The following is a 7863-nucleotide window of genomic DNA, read 5'->3' on the forward strand; positions in this document are numbered from 1 at the left end:
TATATATATATATATATATATATATATATATATATACATACACGTACATACACATACTCACACCATATATCTACACATACAAACACAAATGCAAAGAGCACATATCGTTTAACCTGTCTTGTGTAGACATAAATATTTAATATCCTGCATATTCCACCTGTAAAGCTACTAAGCTACAGGTGGTCAAGCCTGTTGTCATTTCCTCTATCAACAAATCCCTCTTTGGCCCCATACGGATTCCTTACTTGAATAATAGATAATGAGGGTTAGCAACAGGAAGGGCAACCGACTGTAAAACAATGCCATGATAATATATTCCTCTAACTCATACTAGCAGGAAAAACAGATGGTAAAACTTAATCCAATGAATAATAAATCCATGTATATTCTGGTCCTTATTTCGTCTTTCTGCTTGGTTTTCAAATAATCTGGGACTCATTGAACAACCAGGGTTTATAGTTTTCTTCTTAGTTTAAATAATAACAACCTTGTTATTCCGATTATCAAATCAAACTTTCTTTTTACATTATTTAAGATTAATTTATCTCTGCCCTTCCCTCTTCACAAAATGTGGTTTTCACTTCATTAAGCTCTCTCCTATCAAAGAAGAACTAAACGGTTTGCATGAAATATGCTAGTGTTGTTAAAAACCCACATATTTTTTGAAGAAAAATAATGATTTAAATAATGTAAAGATAATGAAATGAATAGTCATTTGATTTTAAAAAACGGATACTCTCTTCCCCACCTAGCTGGCTATTGTGAGCCTCCTGGCTTAGCCAACAGACTGAGGCAAAAATATGTTTGTTGAAAATGTAACTTGAACAGTTTAATTGCTTTCATGCTGTCTTGGTGCTTCAGTTTTTATGTATAATTATGTGTGTGCGTTTGTCTTGCGAGTAACATGGCAACCTCACTAGTACTGGTGCCACAAACATAGTACCCTGTACATTCTGTAAAGGGATTTGGTATTATGGCATTAGGAAGGGCATTAAGCCATAGAAAAGTAAACATTGGAGCATGAACCAGTCCTCCAATTCGTCGGATCCTGTCAAACCGTCGAACCCTTCCTAGCATGGAAGATGGACGTTAAATGGCGATATATTGTTCATTCATTTTGTTTAATGCCTGTTTTCGATGTAGGCATGGCTAAGCATGAGAAAACTGAAAATAGATTTTGGGCATATATATATATATATATATATATATATATATATATATATATATATATTTATTGCTGAACAATTTGTGTTTACAAAGGAAAATGTACTCTGTACATAAAGTGTAATTTCTATATTTTATTAGAAGCTGAAACTTTTTGAATCATTACTTTAAGTTTCAAGATGATGTTTTTCAGACAATCGAAGCAGGAAAGCAGCATGACAATATATAAGCAAAAATATTCGTTAACCCTTTGAAATATTAGTTTTTGAAATTTGATTAGTTGCCAAAACAAATGTTTCACACTCATCCGTTCCTGTGTCATCTGCAGAACACTTGCTCTCGTCGTTGAAACATGTGGTTAGGGTGTTGGATTCATGATTCTCAGGTCGTGGGTTCCATTCTTGGACCTAGCAACATGTCTGCCAGCAAGGTTTCATATTACTCAAGTTTACTCAGCTGTAAATTTAAAGCAACTTGCAAAAATGTTGTATAATCTACTGGGTTATATTTGTTTGTGAGTGATGGCTAAGGCCGTTCAAAAATATATTTTTGTCCTCAGTACCACATGTGTAAAACACACAAGACCCAGGAAGGTGACTCTTCAGGCAGTTTTAGTTTTGATGAGAAACATTTTTTGTAAAGATTTTTATCTTTCAGTATATGATGAATCCTAAACGTGGCAAATAAACTATTTCAACCAATTGGTATTTGGAAATGTCTCGTCAAATATCAATAGAGTAAGCTGAAAGAATTTAATAATTTCAATCTTTTGTGCTAAATTGTGAAAAACTTGTATCCTATGTTGTATTTCTCTCAGCGACAAAAATTACTACTTCTGGAGCAGTTACTACAGGGTTGTATTTGTTATGGATTAAATGAGTTTATATTTGTTAGTATAGGCTGGATAAAAATCCTTAAAAAAATATTCCTCACAGTGTACGTATCTATTTAGATTCTCAGAAAGACATCTCACTGCTTCATTCTCCAAACATATTTGGAGTTTAAAGGATGACAATATTTAATATTAACGATTATAAACTCGATTGGTTCAATATAGAGCACACGTCATCCTACTGTAATGGTTCCAGAAGCTGCCATCTTTGTTTCTTGGAGAAATATGGCACTCTGTTATAGACCATTACAATTTGGAATTGATAAGTTCTGAAAGTCACTTTCATTAATATTTGTTAAGGAATTTTCAAATTGCAATGGTTAAAATAGTTTAGTTCCCACATATTGAATTTATCATACTCTGAAAGATAATTACATATTGCGGAAAAAAATAACCCTGAAATTGCCTAAATAATATCCAGCTTGCTTTGGTGCCTTTTACACGTATGACGCTGAAGCCAAGATGATAATAGGTGTTGATAAATAATTCTTTCATGTGTTACGCATATAACAGTTGGATGATTGTGTGATGCAATCAAACAAAACGATCAGTTGTATTTCGATGGGATTTACGAATACTTTTGATTATATATTGTCACGCTACTTTCTTTCTTGAATCGTTTGAATAAAAGGCAAATGAGAGAGTAACTGTTCATACTACAAATACTGCTAATAAAAATAACATATCCAATTGCTACAGTCTGTAGATGAAAAACAAGATGGTACTTAAAGCAAAGTGTATAGTTTATTCATATATTTTTAAAACTGAGATTGTGGTCAGTACTCCCAATTTCATGCTCTTACTGTGTGTAATCTGAGTAGTGTTAAAGTCTCATGTATTCATTTGAAGCTTAGGCTTTCCTCTGTCGCTGCTCCGAGATTATTCATTTCTTCAAAGTAATTTACAAATACGTTATATATTGTGGAGAATGTGATAGAAACAGGAAACTCAGAGTAGCGACTGAGTAAAACTTTGCTTTAAATGAATGTACATATTTTACGACATGTGTTGAATATTTTTCTCTTTTGTTTGTCCAGCCAAATGGATACATATGTGTGTACGCGTGTGTATATATATATATATATATATATATATATATATATATAATCATAATCGATTGCACATAATGTATGTGCTTTGTTCGCCGGATTCGCTGCGGAATAATGCTTGGGGATGACACCCTTATGACGCTGGGTGTTAAAACACCCGAAAGTCAGCATTATAAGGGAGTCATCCCCAAGCGCTATAACGCAGCGAGTCCGGCAAACAAAGAAAGCACGTACATTGAATATGGGCGATCGATAATGTTTACATGACTAACGCTCCTTTTAATTCATTATTGAATACACACACACTCATACGACGCACATGCATCGATGTGTGTGAATAATGCAGATACATTGTCAGATAGTATTGGTAAACCAATGCCAACCAACTTTGATGAGTTTCTCTGCAAAAAAAAAAAAATTAAGAATCTACCATTTTCTCAACTTTGCTGCCGCAGAACTCTGCATAAAGGCTCTCACTTGTTCCATGCTGCATTTAACGATTCCAAAATAAAAATGGTGGTTTTTTAAATAATAAAAGAAAAAAAACTAAACTCGAAGTCGTTTGTCTCTGATCATTTGTTGAATTGTCTTCGTGTTTTTTTAATTTTATTTTATTTTATTTTTTGTACTTGTGTCTGGGCAAGGAAACAGACCCCATGGCCAACTTATTGGTACATGGCGAAGGCAGTGTCTATCGATGGTGTTGACCATGCATGGGCTGACTTTATCGAGAAGCGGGCCGCACTACTAAAAAAAAATTCAAGCTAAGTTTTCGTTAGGCACGCCATTCAGAAAGTCCCACGGGCTGCAGTTTACTCGTGACTGGCGTAGACGGTCTCTGTCGATACACGACGATAAATGTGTCTGTGGATACTCAATGAAGACGGTTTCCATCGATTTAGGGTGACGATGGTCTCTTGGACAAAACAAGGAATGAGATTAGAAGATGTTTAAGTAGAAATAAAAGCAGGTGTTTGGAGAATTATGGAGAGAATTGTGTTGGGTAAAAAGCAAAGAAAATATTGTAAATTGGAATTGTCCAAATAGATAAAACCTTTCTGTTTTGCAGAGGATGGTTGGTCAGGACTGACTTGCAATTAAACTACCGATATATATTATCGAACTGAGAGATATAAAGATTAATCGCCCCCGCATAATTCTTTGAGGTTTGTTGTTTTGTAAGCTGCATGGCAACCTCACTGGTGCAACCTTTGGAGCCATCGGATTCTACTAGATCTTCCAACCCATGTCAGCATGGAATATGGTCGTTAAAGGATGTTCGTGACGATTTAACCCCACATATTAAAAGATAAACAGGAAAGACTACCCCCATCGGGGTCTGTCTTAACACAAATAAGTAAGCGCCGGTAATATTCACAGAGAATTTCTGTGATGGCCTTCAACGAAATGAGATTATGAAGAACGTTTTGTTGTTTGCGAGGAAGATTTTTGATGATTTTAATCTAAGAATCCGAAGATAAAAAGAACGAAATTAAAGACATCCGACATGGTTATCTTCTGGCCTGCTGCCACCGGATATAAAGCAGTGTTTGTTGCACCGATTCTGGCAACATAATGCCATGTTTCAAGATGATACCTGCCTCTAATTTCAGATTTATTTCTATGATGACTGGGTGTTAATCTCAGTCTATTCTTGTTCCCGTAATGTTTATATATTTTGGTAATTGAAGATAACCGAACTAATTGTTCTCTGTCGACTCCTCCCATCTTATTAGAAGACGCGCATGTGTGTGCATATTGTGTATATCTACACACATACATACATGTATGAATGTATATATTATATATAGGTATATATACACATACGTAGATACATACACCAAATACGTAAAACTTATATTTGTGTTTTTATATATATATATATATATATATATATATATATATATATATATATATATATATATATATATATACATGTATAAATATATGTATATATATATATATGTATATGTACATTTTGTGGATACATTCATACATACAATATACGCATACAACTTATACGTACATATCAGTGGATTATATAACCTTTCCTTACAAAATAGTAAATGGCAAATAATTTACTTCTTTAACTGCCCTCATATATTATATACATACATACACACATGCATACATACATACACACATACATACATACATACAGTTAGTTATTTGGCAGAGGTGTTAGGGCATCAGAGAGATTGCTTTACGTAATCATACAGGTGCCCTGCGATCTGGTTTCAAATGCCACCGAACTCAACTTCATCTTTCATCCTTTTGGTGTTAATAAAAAAAGAAACACCGACCCAATTCTGGGGTCAATGATTCTTCTCTTTTTCTCACTCATTCTTTCTTCTTCTTCTTCTTCTTCTTCTTCTTCTTCTCGAATATTGATTGCATTCAAACGTGAGAAGGCATCATAGGATTGGCCAAGTATAAAAAGGTTTAAGATACACTCTATGTTCCCATGACTCCATTAACGCATTAAGGGCCCTATACTATCTATCTATCTATCTAATCTATCTATCTTTCTATCTATCTATCTATCTATCTATCTATCTAATGTATATGTATATAGTTTATTTAATCCAGGGTCTGTTACTCCGGAATTTTGACGGCATACTGCCGTTTCTTCAGACAGGTAGATACTCCAGAGTAACAGGCACCACTCTAAGTTTGTGCTGAGTACTTTCTCCGGATCAATACCGAAGAACAGTATACACACACACACACACACATGCGCTCGTACACATGTGGATAAGTATGTACGTATATAAACATATATAGCCTCTGTGTGTGTGTGTGTGTGTACGTTGTCTATGCCAACGAAGTTGGTGCTAAACAGTGTCTAAAGCTGTTATACAAAGAAGCACGTGAACGGCTAATTCCTCCCAAATTCTAAACTCATCCATCACGTGGGCCACCAAAGTTATTTGGCACCAACATTCAGGATGAGTTCTGGTGATCCAAATGCTTTAAGTACCCATCCCACTGCCAGCCACACTTCACTTTCCCAACCCAAAATCTTTATTTTATTATTATTATTATTGTTTTGTTTTTTCTTTATGATGTCTTATATTTCAATTTCCGTCCGTGAATCTTTGCGTGTCTGTATGTGTGTGCTGCTCTCTCTTCCCAGCTCACAGATGTGTGTGTGTGTTCTTGTATGCGTGTACGTGTCTATGTGTTATGTATTTTTAGCTTAGCATATGATTGAACAGCGAACATATTTTGAAAATACGAAATGAGATATTGCACACACATGCACACACACACACATTCTTATAGAAATAATTTACTATATTTATTCGTGTATTAGTCGTACTATTTTATACTTAATTTTATTTGAAAAAAAAATGGGGTGCGACCTATACATGAGTAAATACGGTATCATAAAAATAGAATAAAAAGCAGAAAAGCATAAATTTCACATATAGTTCATAATGTTATTGCGCTCTACAGCTGTTTCACTGACATAAAACATCGTTATTTATCATTATTTATCGAAACTATGTAGACAGCACAAGAAGAAGCGACCTTATGGTCGCTTCCAAGTGTGCTGTCAACATACCTTCGATTAACCTCTGCCCCTTTCGTCTATCTACTGCGCATGCGCTCTCTAGTAGTAACAGAAATAATTTTTTTCATATAACGTAATGGATGTTTTTTTTCTTTATATAATGTAATGTGTAAGTTTGTGTGTGTGCGTGTGTGTGTTAATGCATGCTAATATATGTATGTTACATAATATGGGTGCTATTCTGTGTGTGCGTGAGTACGGTGTATGTGTGTATGTGTGTGTGCGTGCATGTGTTGCGTGTAGGTGTGTACATGCATGTTTGTGTGCGTGTGTGTGTTAATGTATATTAGTGCGAGTTATATAACGTAGGTGCTGAGAGGTTCGGGCGTTCGGTTCACGATTGCAAGGTCGTGAGTTCGAATCCCGGCGGTGCATCTTGTCCTTGAGCAAGACTCTTTATTTTCCCGTTGCTGCAGTCCGCTCGACTGGCAAAAATGAGTGGTACCTGTACTTCAAAGGGGCCTTTCTTGTCACATTCTGTATTACGCTGATTCTCCCTGGGAGCTATGTCAAGTGTACGCGTGGCTGTGGAGTACTCAACCGCTTGCACGTTAATCTCACGAGCAGGCTGTTCTGTTGATCGGATTAGATCAACCGGAACATTCCTCGTCATAACCGACGGTGAGTCAGACATGTATGTATGTGTGTGTGTGTGTGTATAGAAGTAAAATGACCAATATATCAACACAATGGACCACTTCCTTTTTCTTGGAACGCCATCTGGTGAGATGAGCAGCTCCCTGTGAGAGACTAGTGTTGGGGTGGGGGGTTGATCTATTATATTGAACCCAGGACTTGACTGAGACTTTTTTTCATCGACCCTGAATAGATGAAAAACAAAGTTGACCTCAGCCGGATTTGAACTCAGACCATAAAAAGCTGGAACAATTACCTCTAGACATTATGTCCAACACTCTAATTCTGCTCCAGTCATCATCACCATCACCATCATTATCACACCTACCATCTTCATCATCATCATCATCATCATCATCACCACCACCCTCATCAGCTCCCCCTTCTACCTCTACCCAACACTTCTTTTTGTTTCCTTTCTCCTCTTCATTCTTCTCATTATGATCGTCAGCACCACGACGACGACGATGATGATGATGATGATGATGATGATGATGATGATGATGGTGGTGGTGGTGGTGATGATGATGATGATGATGATGATG

This window comes from Octopus bimaculoides, chromosome 20 (genome assembly GCF_001194135.2).
Source record: "Octopus bimaculoides isolate UCB-OBI-ISO-001 chromosome 20, ASM119413v2, whole genome shotgun sequence".
In the NCBI taxonomy this organism is placed as follows: Eukaryota; Metazoa; Mollusca; class Cephalopoda; order Octopoda; family Octopodidae; genus Octopus; species Octopus bimaculoides.